Below are 13,087 nucleotides of genomic sequence, written 5' to 3'. Positions count from 1 at the left end.
ACGACGCGGCCGCGCTAGAGCTCTGCATTTAAAGCCGCAGGGGCAGGCCTGCGCGGGGGTTTCCATGAAGTCTTCGACACCCTCGGGAATTCCCGGGGCGGGGGGGGGTCACAGGCAAACACCGTTTCCTTCTTCTGATTTCCACGGTGGAGTTCAAGCCACAGTAAACACCACGGCCTGGCTTAGCCACTCCTACCCTCTCGCGGGTCTCAGCCCACCTTCGCCTCGCCACTCCCGGCAGAACCCCAATCGTCTGGCCTGAGGAAGCCCGAAGGCTTTCGGCAAGTTCCGAGCCCAGCGCAGGGGGCGGGGCTGCTCGGGCTCCTCCGGGCAGAGCTCGGCTGTTTCCGTGCGCGGCCGCTGCGCACTCGGCACTGGGCGGCGCTGGCTGGCTCCCTGGCTGCGGCTCCTCAGTCAGCGGCGGCTGCTGCTGCCTGTGGCCCGGGCGGCTGGGAGAAGCGGAGTGTTGGTGAGTGACGCGGCGGAGGTGTAGTTTGACGCGGTGTGTTACGTGGGGGAGAGAATAAAACTCCAGCGAGATCCGGGCCGCGAACGAAAGCAGTGACGGAGGAGCTTGTACCACCGGTAAGAGGAGCAGGAGGAGGAGGCAGGAGCCGGAGAGAGCCGGGGGGACGGAGGGGGGACGGGGAGGCGCCGGACACCCGCGCTCGGGGCCTTCCCCTCGCAGGAGGGGCCGCGGTAAAGATGGAGCCTCCGCCCGAGCCCCACAACATCGCCGCCGCTCGCAGCGAACAAAGAATAATGGCGGCGGACTGGAGCCAGCGGCGGCCGGGGCGGCAGCGACTCTGCCTGCAGCCAGCGGCGGCGCTCATGGCGGGGGGCGGCGGGCGGGGTGGGAGCCGGCGGCCGGGGGTGTGTGCGGGCGGCCGGCCGCGGCGAGCTGGCGCCCGCGTTCCCGCCGCCGCCGGGCCGGGCGGGCTGGCGGGCAGGCGGGCGCGGAGCCGGGAGCCGAGAGCCGAGAGCCGCCCCGGGGGAGGCCGCCTGCCCGGCCCGGCGCTGCCCCCTGCTTCGCTCGCTCGCTCGCCCGGCCCCCGCCGTCCGCCTCGCCCCCAGCCCGCCCCGGCCGGCCGGCCGCCAAGGCAGCCGCCGCCGGGGTGCCCGTGGGGGTGGAGAAGGAAGAAGGCGACAGTTGAGGGCAGAGGAGGTGAAGGTGCCTCCTGCCTTCCCGGTGGCCGCCGTGTCTACCATGCCCGCTCCGCGAGGGGCAGAGCTGCAACGTCTGACCTACTCTCCACTCCGCTCTCTTTGTGCAATAAAGTTCGCAACCAAAGGTTTCTTTTCGTGCTGTATTTTATTCATGCCCTCTTTCCCCCGCTCCCACCCCAGTGGGGAAATGCTATTTTCTGTTCTTTTCTGCCTAACTGGGATGATGAGAGCTCATGCTTTTTTTAGGTAATTTTTGACTGTTTCCTTCACCCCTTTTTTAAAAAAAAAGTCAGTAGTCATGGAAATGCATTCTTTTGGGAAGGAAGGGGGTGCTAAGAAAAACATTTTTGTAATAACTTAAAAAAAAAAACTGTTGGGATCTTGTAAAAAGGAACCTGGTGTTTGAAAACAGTTTCGGTTTTAACCCCTTTCAATAAGGTAATAATCACTTAATGTCTGTCATTCTGAAACACTTCGTTAAAACGCCTGTTACGCGACGCACTTTTGTTTTACATCACTTTTTTTTTTTTTTTTTTTTTTTACCACCATTACCAGCCGTGTTCAGATTACCTGGATCTCCCCCAGGTCCCCGCCCCACCCCCTACTATGTTTCCCACATATTTCTGCCTAAATTTAAGTAAGAGATTAATACTAATTCTAAAAATTAGCTTTAAAAGATTCCATTATTTGTCTCACATGCAGTAGGTAACCGCAGTCCGAGATTGACAATTTAAGCCACAGACTTTATTTTTCTTCACCGTTTGGGAAGAAAGGGACAGCAGAAAAGTCACTGATACAGCAAAGATTAAAAGAATTTTTAAAGTATCTGGAGTATGACCTATTTAAGTTCTTCATATCTACCCAAGAAGTTAGAATTTTACTTTAGCCTCAGCTTGCATCATGCATCAGATCTGCCTTCTAAAGGTTTGGTATAAGATACTTTTGATTGCCGAGTGTTGAAATCTTTCACACTCACTGCTCGTTTTCCTGGTTTAAAAGTAGACAAAGACGATTATTTTAGGTAGTGCAAAAGATGAAAGGGTATTTGTTTTAGGAATACTTATCTGTCACAGTCTGATAGAATTGTAATTGATACATGCAAGGATCCTGGTTAGGAGTAAATAATGATTGGTAAGAGAAGCACTGTCTTTTGATTTTTCTGTATGCAAGTTACTTTTCCAAAACCTACTTTGCAGTATTGCTAGTTTTTAAAAGACCACACTAGCAATTTGTTGTTGCTGAGAAAATTAAAAAGGTTCACTAGAGGGAAATTGGGAAAATGATTTTTATTTCCCAACACTGGGAAATTGTTACAGTATTATTGATGGTAGATTGCTGTAGATGAAGACTTTTTTCTTGAGAAAAATTTTCTGCAAGCCAACATCAATTTTTTTTTTCCTACGGAGACTATGACAATGACTCTTTTTGTATTCTGATACTTTTCTCAGTCTTGTCCAAAAGATCTGTTAACTTTTATTTGTAGATTCATAATATATGATTGTTACCAATTCTAGATGAAATTGTTCAAACTTTTGTATTCCTATTTGAATATTTACTTCAAATGTGGTACTAAAATATACTTCTGTTCCCTCCCAGTGATGAGGAAAAATTACAGTTGGATCTGCTTCAATCTTTTTTTTATTTGATGGAAGTATGTGCTCAGAAAGCAAATGAATTCTTTTGATAGAAATTGCCTTCTAAGAGTTCTTTTGGAATTTAAAACCCTAGAGTTGCCCCTTTTGAGTGAACCTAAAGAAACTTAGAAACCTGATCCATAGAATAGTACCTTCCTTTTTCTGCTTTCTGAAACTCATTTTCTTAAGTAGATTTGATTAACAGAGATTTTGGGTTCTCCGTAGAGAAATCACTTTGTTTTGTCTCCCATTTAAGACATTCAATTTTGTTTGTTTGGGTGCAGTATGGCTGTAGTAGAACCAAGTATGTATCCCCCACTCCACCTTGTTTTAAAATTCTTTTTCCTTTTTTCATAGCAGGGGAAATTATAGTAATGCTTACAGTGTATCACTAAAATTTATACTCTCATTTAGCTCACAAATATTAGCTATAGTTACGTAAACTTGTTTATAGCCAGCCTTGCAAGCAAAATTTCTTGATGGAAAGTGTCACTTCCAATAATGTTTTTTTTTATTGAATAGTTACAGTTCAAATTTGAATTTAAGGATGTAGTAAATAGGGAATGGAAAAATGGTAGGGATTTTTTTTTTTTTGTTTACCCATATGTGAACTCGTCTCTGCTGCAGTGTCACTTGGGAGAACAGTTTGTGGTAATTCAAATATTTATTTAACACTCATGGTGGCAGAGAATGTAGTTAGTGGAAAGAGTATCCGGTTTGGAATCACAGGTCTGAGTTTGAATCCTAGCATTGCCACTATTATCATGTGCCTGCCCTCAAGGAATTTTTTTGTGACCTAGGGGAAGTTTCTTAAACTTTCTTAGCCTCAGTTTCATGTGTAAAATTAGTATAATACCACCTACTTCTAAGGGTTGTAAGATAATTATAAAGTACCTCCTTAGGGACTTAACTAATGATAACGGTTCATTTTTAATCTTTATTTTAACTTTTTAGCAGTCTGACCTTGGGCAGGTTCCTTAACTTTTCATTACCTCAGAAAATTGTGGGAATGAAATAAATTAATACGTGTACACCGCTTAAATAAGTTAACATATTAAATGTCAGACAAGTCTTCAACAAATGTTGAAGTCTTCTACAAATGTTGCTTATTTTTTTAATTACTTATATTGTTATTTTGTGTAGTACACTGAGCCAGGAACTTCAGGGAATCCAAAGATGAATTACCTTATTTCTACCCTCAAGGAACTTTTGGGGACAGAATATGTATCGTACGCAAACAATCGAAGCAAAGAGATCACACTTGGTAAAGTAATGGAAGAAAGGAGGAGATTTTGTTTTGTTTTGTTTCCAATTTTACTTTTTAAACAGTAATTTATTTAGATGGCCCATACTTTAAAAAAAATAACAACAAAAAATGTGCCCCTCCCCCAAATGTTACCAGTTTCTTGCTAGTCCTTTTAGAGATGTCTATCCATGTATAAAGAAATAAGTAGGTACTCTGCCCACTTTTTATACAAATGATAGCATTTTAAACACACTGTCCTACACTTTGCTCTTATTTTCCACTTCACATGGTTTATCCATTGGTTTGTGTCAGTGCATAAAGAGCTTTTTCATCTTTTTTAAAGTAGGAGACATTTCATTGTATGGATGTACTTGTAGCAGTGGGCTAATTTTATTCTTAGGCCTAATGTGACCTTTTAAACTAAGATAATCTGCCATTCCTCTTTTATTTAAGTGAAAAACATTTCATTTGAATGAAAAATATCGAATAGTTTGTGACAGGAAGTTGTGATTTGAACCGCCTCATTTCCTTTTTATCTCAGTTCTTGTTTTTAAAAGCTTTAGTTAAATGATTCAGATGTATATGAGCAGGCAAACGAGATGTGTAAGAGTTAACTCTAAAAGTGAATTTAGCCTGAATTTAACTTTTTGGTTTAGCTTCTTACGATCCTCAACAGACTGCTTCCTTCAATTATTATTTTTAAGCCAAGATATTTTCTGTAGTTATCTCCCTTATAGTTCCAGTCTTTCTTTTTAAAGCAAGCAACTCATGGAGTATTATTATCCAGTAAGGCTAACTGATAATACACAAGCTTTCTCCCTGTATTTATTTTTTGTGTATTCATTTTATTAACTAATTTCGTGATGATTTTCTAATGTTTCTTAGTTATGAGTTTTTTTAGTTTATTAAACTGAGAAAGAAAGTGATGATAATCTAGCAGCAGGGACACAAGTAAGGACCTTATCTTTCCAGAGGGGAAAAAATCATTAAATGGAGCTATCATGATGAACTTATCTCGTTCTTTATGTGTTTAGTTTGACAGTTACATGTTATAACCATGTATGCTAATATTTTAATTTTATTATCTTACTGTTATTTTGAGGGTTTATTAGTATTTCATATAAGATACTAATATGTACCATTTTTAACTGCCAAATGATTAAAATGTTTACAAAAGACTTTACGGATTTTTTTGTTTGTTTTATAATTGAAATCTGTAAAGGCAGAAAGTTTTCCTTCTGGAACATACTTGCAGGCTACCAGGGAGCTAAATGGAGCCCTGGTGGCGCGGTGGTTAAGAGCTGGGCGGCTAACCAAAACGTTGGCAGTTCAAATCCACCAGGCTCTCCTTGGAGACCCTTATGGGGTAGCTCTACTCTGCCCTGTAGGGATGCTATGTGACGGAATCGACTCGACAGCAATGGGTTATGGGTTAGGGAGTTAAATGACTTTTTCCAGTGTAGTAGAATCAATGAATTGCCTCTTAGTTTGGAGGTAAAGATGACTGAACTAAAGCAACAAGCTGATAGTGTGAAAATAGCTTGTTATTTCTCTGCCAATTTCATATATATGTTAACTCAGCCATCATATAAGAGGCTAACTGTGGTCAGCTTTCTGAAGTTGTATGAAAAGGTATGGTTTTAATCTTACTCCACACTATTTTATCTGTAAACGTCGGTTTTTCAGTCAGACCTGAAATTTTGATATGAATACCATATCATGCCAGTTGCCATCGAGTTTAATCTGACTCATGGTGATCTCGTGTGTCCGAGTAGAAATATGCTGCACAAGGTTTTGAATGACTGATTTTTCCAAAGTAGATCAACTGGCCTTTCCTCTGAAGCACCTCTGGGTAGGCTTAAACTTCAACCTTTTGGTTAGCAGCCAAGCGTGTTAACTATTTGTACCACTCAGGGACCCCTCGATAAGAACAAAACCAAAACCAAGTTCGTTGCCTTCGAGTCGATTCCGAGTGATAGCGAGCCTATAGGACAAGAGTAGAACTGTCCCACAGGGTTTCTGAGGAGCAGCTGGTAGATTCGAACTGCCAGCCTATTTTGGTTAGCAGCTGAGCTCTTAACCACTGCGCCATAGCCATTAGTTTTTCTTCTCATTCAGGATGCTTCTCTCTTGAGTTCTAGGGTTTTTTGTTTTGTTTTTGCATTCTTTTTTTTTTTTTAGCTCTGCCAGACATTGCCTTGTAAAGATATTTTTTATTATATTTTGCGCAGAGTTTTACTCACTTGTCTTCTAGGCCACCATAAAAAATTACACTTTCATATTCTGATGTTTATTCCAACAGTTAAGTCAAAGACAGTGTTTTACATTTCCAGTAATGAGAAACTTTAAGTATATATTTAACCTTAATTCCTGAGTCTAATTACATAAATCTCACCTTTTCTTTTTTTTAAAAAAAAAAAAAAAAAGACAAAAAACAGTAGTACTCTTTGACAAACGTTTTAAAATGCCTGAGTTGCTTTTTCTCCGGCTTGAGATAAGGTAATAAAGGAGTGTTTACCATAATGAGGTGGGACTGTCTGAACAAAGATGAAAAGCATCTATTAGTTCTCTTATCGTTGGGTTACTCTAGTATTTCTAAATAGTTAAACAAGGGGCAGGGTTTAGAGATGAGGAGGTTTGAGGGCTTGGTGATTTTTATCTGAAAGGAGAGAAGTTAAATCTGGTGTTTGGTTGAAGGGAGACTTGAATGGGAAGTTCAAATAGGTAAGTGATGGCTTCATGTAGGAGAAGAAAAGAAAGAAAGAAAAAAAAAAACCTCATTGCTATTGAGTCAGTTCTGACTCAGCAACCCTGTAGAACAGAGTAGAACTCCCCCATAGGCTTTCCAAGGAGCAACTGGTAGATTTGAACTGCCAACCTCTTGGTTAGCATCGGAACTCTTAACCACTACGCCACCAGGATTTCCCAGTAGGAAGAGAGAATGGGCTTAAAGATTTATATCAGTGTTAATAGAAAAAATCCAGAGATTAGTGGATCTTCCCTAAAACTAAGATTCTGTTATCAATTTTAAGTGTATTCTAATGAGCTAGTTATCTACATGTGTCTGACTATAATTATATTTAAGTACAGATGTAACTAAAAATGTTTGTAATTTGGCCCAGGCTGAATAACCATTCTATCCTCTGCCCCCGCCCCCCCTTTTTGTTGTGGTGAAAGCATACACACCAAAACTTTCACCAACACAGTTTCTGCATTTGAACTCAATGACACCAAATATATCTTTCATGTTGTGCTGCCATTATCAGCTATCCTCACCCAAAACATTCTACCACCATTAACAAACTAAGTGCTGCTTAAACAGAAACTTCCCCTTTTCCTTTTCCTCCCACCTTTGGTAACTACTGATAATCTTTGGTTTTTGTATGTTGCTTATTTTATGTAAGTGAGATCATACACTATTTGTCCTTTTGCAACTGACTTATTTTGCTGAGCATGTTTTCAAGGTTCATTCATGTTGTGACATGTATCAGAACTTCATGTCTCTTTACAGCTGCATAATATTCCATTGTATATACCACATTTTGTTTATCCATTCATCTGTTGGTGAACGTTTTGGTTGTCACCACGTTTCGATTATTGTGGAAAGTACTGCAATGACTGTTGCCGTAGAGGTTTCTGTTCATGTTCCTGCTGTTACTTCTGGGTATATACCCAGGATTGGGTTATACGGTAATTCTATGTTCAGCTTTTTGAGGAACCGCCAAATTGTTTTCCACAGTGGCTATACCATCTACCCACCAGCAATGGATGAGGGCTCCAATTTCTCTACAACCTTGCCAGTATTTGTGTTTTCCATTTTTTTGATCCTTGCCATTCTAATGGGCGTGAGGTAATACCGTGGTTTTGAATTGCATCTCCAATGGTAGCATAGTGGAAAAAGGCCAGCAGTTCGAATCCACCAGGCGCTCCCTGGAAACTCAATGGATCAGTTCTAGTCTGCCCTATAGGGTCACTATGATTTGGAATCAACTTGATGGAAACAAGTTTAGTTCTTCCCGGTTTTAATGGATAATGAGGAAACCTGATGGTATAGCAGTTAAGAGCTATGGCTGCTGACCAAAAGGTCGGTAGCTTGAATCCACCAGGTGCTCCTTGGAAACTATGGAGCAGTTCGACTCTGTCCCGTAGGGTCGCTATGAGTCAAAATCAACTCGACAACAACGGGTTTAATGATTAATAAAAAGGGCCCTGGTGGCGAAGTGGTTAAGTGACTTCTAACTGAAAAGTCGATGGTTCACATTCACCAGCCACTGTGCAAGAGAAAGATGTGGTAGTCTGCTTCCGTAAAGATTTATAGCCTTGGAAACCCTATGGGGCAGTTCTGCACTGTTCTATAAGGTTGCTATGAGTTGGAATTGACTTGTTGGCAGTGGGTTTGGTTTTGGTTTGGTTAATCTCTACGAAAGCACACTGCCACATCTTTCATCCATGGAGCTGCCATGGGTTTGAACCAGTGACCTTTCCGTTAGCATCCAAGTGCTTAACCGCCGCGCCACCAGGGCTGCTATAGCCAGCCATCTTAGGAGGTGTGAAGTGGTGTCTCATTGTGGTTTTGATTTACATAAAGATGTTAAACATCTTTTCATATGCTTAGTAGGCATTAGTGTACCTTTGGAGAAATGCCTGTTCACATCCTTTGCCCATTTTTAAATTGCATTTTCTTTTTATTATTGAGTACTTTATTATTCCAGTTAAAAGTCCTTCATCAACTATATGATCTGCAAAAATTTTCTCTTGTTCTGTGGATCGTCTTCACTTTCTTGACAGTGCCCTTTTATTTGATGATTTTCAGCTAGTATTTTTTTCTTTTGTCGCTAGTATTTTTGGTGCTACATCTTAGACATCATAGATTCTTATTTACTTATTGCAGACATTTTCTAAATGTTTTTTTGAAAGCCCAGGCAACCAGGATACTATAATTTAAAGAAAAAACACTAAAGCCGTTAATGCGTATATGGTGTTAAGCCCCTGCCTCTCTCTACTTGTCTTATTCTGTATCTAGAACCCTAAGTTGGGGTAACTGATGAGAAGCAAAGATAAAAATCAGGAAACAACTTTGAGTGAACCACTTTAATCTGAAGTACTATATTTTGAGAATGTATGGTGTCTCTCTGGGTGTAGTGTATTATTCACCAACTCTACCGCATTTGGGGAATTTACTCTTAAAAACTTCTTACCGCGAAGGCAGTAGTGACTCCTTCAGGGTTTTTGGTCTTGTTTCGCTTTTTACAGATGACTAAACCGAGCCCAGGAATTTGTGATTTACTTGCTGTGTAGACTCTTTTCCCTAGGCAAGAAATTGAAGGAAAGCATACTCTTCATCACTTTTTTTTTTTTTTAAGCATTTTCCGTGCTGAAAGTTTCAGGGTTCTTGCTTTATTAATGTTTACTGAATTTTTGTTCCTAAACAGTATTAGTTTAGGTTTATAAATAGTTCACTTGGAGTAAGTATTCTAGCAAGGTTTTGAAAAATACATTGTTGTGGACTGAATCATGTCCCCCCAAGATATGTGTCATAAATACAGGCCTCTGTGCTTGTGGTTATAATCCCCATTTGGGAAACGGTTGTCTGTTATGTTAATGAGGAAGGATTAGTGTAGGGTGTGTTTTGAGTCATTCTCTTTTTGAAATAAAAAAAGATACAAAAGCAAGCTAGAGAAGCAGAGATGGGGAAAGAGAGATGCCAAGCCACAGGAAGATCCCCTATGAGCAGAAGCTCAAAAGAGACCAGGTCCTTCCAATAGAGCCAACAGGGAGAGAAAGCCTTCTTCTAGAGTGGACACCCTGAATTTGAACTTTTAGTCTCCTAAATTATGAGAAAATAAATTTGTTAAAGCCACCCATTTGTAGTATTTCTGTTATAGCCATACTAGATAACTAAGACAAAAATTGATTTCATTATTAACCACATTTAGATCATTAGAAAGAGTGCCCTAAATATCAAGTTCCGGCTTTTCCTTTTTTTTCGTAATTCATTGTATTCCTCCTATGTCAAAATGGAAAGTTTTATGGTTTTAAGTCCCTGCTATTAAAACCTTGTTCGAAGGAAAGTTATAGGTAAATTGGTCCTAAGGATTAGTTTCTATTTGCCCAGCTATTTTATAAAATAATATATGTATATTTTTCTTTCCTTAGGTTGAAAATTTTACAATAGAAAGGTTCTTGTCTGCTTCATACTTAACGGTCTCCATGCCTTTATAGTCCCCATAGCTTTAGGGTGAATACTTATTAGATAGTAGGCACCGAAAATTTGTTCATTGAATGATTCCCTCTTCCAAAACAAAAAACCAAACCTGTTGCTGTCAAGTTCATTCTGACTCATAGCGACCCTATAGGACAGGGTAGAACTGCCCCATAGTGTTTCCAAGGAGCAGCTGGTGGATTTGAACTGCTGACATTTTGGTTAGCAGCTAAACTCTTAACCGCTGCACCACCAGGGCTCCAATTCCCTCTTAAAGAATCATGGATTTGAAAGGCAGAGTTAAAAAAAAAAAAAGCCTTTTTAGAGTTTTACAGATTAAAGGAAGCAGGTATATATGTTTTAGACAATTAAAAACTTACTGACCCCGAGGCTATTGCCCTGAGATAATCTTTAAACTTTAAATTAAAAATATCCCCTGAAGTCATCTTAAAACCAAATAATAGTTTAGCTTAACTAGTCTGCCTTGAGCATTATACTCTTAAGAACTATCTATATGGAATCAGATTGACAATAGAAACTCAAAAGATTAGATAGGCACGGGGGGGGGGGGTGAGTTTATGTTAATGAGGGAGGGACAGCTCAGAAAGGGTGAGAATGGTTGAACTACTCGAAGAATGTCATTGTCTCACTAAAATTGTACATGTAGAAACTTGAATTTTGGTGTATGTTTAGCTGTGTATATTCTCAAGAACAACAACAAAATTAATAAAATTTAGGAAAAAAAATGCCCTTGGCAGGAAGAAATTTTTGGGAGGAATGAAAATGTTATAGAGTGGACTGTGGTGATATAATTGTATACATTTGCTCAAAAGTATCTGTCCTCTTACTGTGGATGAGTTTTATGATATATAAAGTATACTACAATAAGGCTGTTCAGAAGAGTAAAGAATAAAAAAACTTACTGAAATTACAAATTTCTTTTTTAAAGACCAAGGAAATAGCTTCATTTTCCATATAAAAGTTTTGTACTTCGAGTTTCACTAACTAATGCTTTAGTGATTAGCAGTACTTCCCAGCTGAGACATAAGGAATAGCATGGGATTGTATTAATCAAAATGGCCTTCCCAGAAATCACTACCAGATTGGTAAAAAACAGCACATACACCTGAAGTTTGGACCTGATGTCGATTGCCTTCAGAATTAAGGAAAAAGGTACTTGAACTTGAAGCAGGTCTTATAAAAACCATATGTGAAGTTTTTGCGGTTGTCTGTATGTTGCTTATCTATCAGCTTTGTAGATTAACCATGGCCAACTTCTGAATATAGTCCAGTATACCCTTGGTACCTTGAATTCTTGGGCTTTTCCCTTTGCTGCCTGATTAGAAAGCAAAATACAATTAAAATGATTAGCGTTTTACTTAATAGTCGTGCAGTTTCTATTGCCAAATATATAAAATACTCTTACAACGGAATAAGGGGATACTGTGTGCTTTAAAGTCAGGAAAGGTGTGCATCAGGGTTGTATCCTTTCCCCATACCTATTCAATCTGTGGAAACCCTGATGGCTTAGTGGCTAAGAGTTTGGCTGCTAACTAAAAGATCACCAGTTTGAATCCACCAGGCACTCCTTGGAAACCCTAAGGGGCAGTTATACTCTGTCCTGTAGGGTGGTTATGAGTCAGAATCGACTCGATGGCAGTGGGTGTGGTTTTTTGGTTTATTCAGTCTGCATGCTGAGCAAATAATCCAAGAATCTGGATTATCTGGAAAAGAACAGGGCATCAGAATTGGAGGAAGACTCATTAACAACCTGTGATATGCAGATGACACAACTTTGCTTGCTGAAAGTGAAGAGGACTTGAAACACTTACTAATGAAGATCAAAGACTACAGCCTTCAGCATGTATTACACCTCAGCATAAAGAAAACAAAAATCCTCACATCTGGATCAGTAAGCAACATCATGATAAATAACGAAAAGATTGAAGTTGTCAAGGATTTCATTTTACTTGTATCCACAATCAACACCCATGGAAGCAGCAGTCAAGAAATCAAAAGGTGGATTGCCCCGGGCAAATCTGTTGCAAAAGACCTCTTTAAAGTGTTGAAAAGTAAAGGTGTCACCTTGAAGACTAAGATGCCTGACCCAAGCCATGGTGTTTTCACTCGCCTCATATGCATGTGAAAGCTGGATGATGAATAAGGAAGACCAAAGAAAAATTGGCACCTTGGAATTGTATTGGCAAAGAATATACCACTGACTGCCAAAAGAACAAACAAATCTGTCTTGGAAGAAGTATGACCAGAATGCTCCTTAGAAGCAAGGATGGTGAGACTACATCTTACATACTTTGGACATATTGTCAGGAGGGATCGGTCCCTGGAGAAGGACATCATGTTTGGCAAAGTAGAGGGTCAGCGAAAGAAAGGAAGACTTTCAGCGAGGTGGATCGAAGCAGTGGCTGCAGCGATGGGCTTAAGCACGGCAACGATTGTGAGGATGGTGCAGGACACGGCAGTGTTTTGTTCTGTAGTACGTAGAGTCGCTGTAAGTCGGAACCAACTCGATGGGACCTAACAACAGCATGTGGTATAGCCCTGAACTTTGTATTGGTAGGCCAGCATAGAATCCTAGCTTGGCAGCTAAATACTAGTGTTGTAAGTTCCTTATAAATATCAACATCTCTAGTCCTTCATCTGAATTCTGTCTTACGACTGCTGCTGTGACATGTGCTGTCTCACTTCAGGAAAATGGAATTTTCAGTCTTCCATGTCTAATTTATAAATAATTCACCAAGAATGTTATGTGTTGTGTTAGGTGCTGTCAAGTCAGTTTTGCCTCATAGCAACCCTGTGTACAACAGAGTGAAATACTAC

General features: G+C 40.3%; 1 protein-coding gene across 6 annotated transcripts in view; it reads left to right on the top strand.

Moving 5' to 3' along the window:
• The first annotated feature begins 364 nt into the window (after positions 1-364).
• CREB1 (cAMP responsive element binding protein 1) overlaps positions 365-13,087 on the top strand; it is a 62,906-nt gene continuing 50,183 nt past the window's right edge. For 2 of the 6 annotated variants that reach the window (XR_010322240.1, XM_064286757.1), the window contains exon 1: positions 367-585. The gene's annotated coding sequence lies outside the window, so the exon portion shown is untranslated. Of the gene's footprint in view, positions 586-13,087 lie in introns of all 6 variants that reach the window. The other 4 variants (XM_064286760.1, XR_010322241.1, XM_064286758.1 and 1 more) reach the window with 4 other exon arrangements.

The sequence above is a fragment of the Loxodonta africana genome, chromosome 6 (assembly GCF_030014295.1).
Source record: "Loxodonta africana isolate mLoxAfr1 chromosome 6, mLoxAfr1.hap2, whole genome shotgun sequence".
Classification (NCBI taxonomy): Eukaryota; Metazoa; Chordata; class Mammalia; order Proboscidea; family Elephantidae; genus Loxodonta; species Loxodonta africana.
Note: the sequence above shows the minus strand (reverse complement) of the source record. Positions and strands in the feature narration are given on the sequence as shown.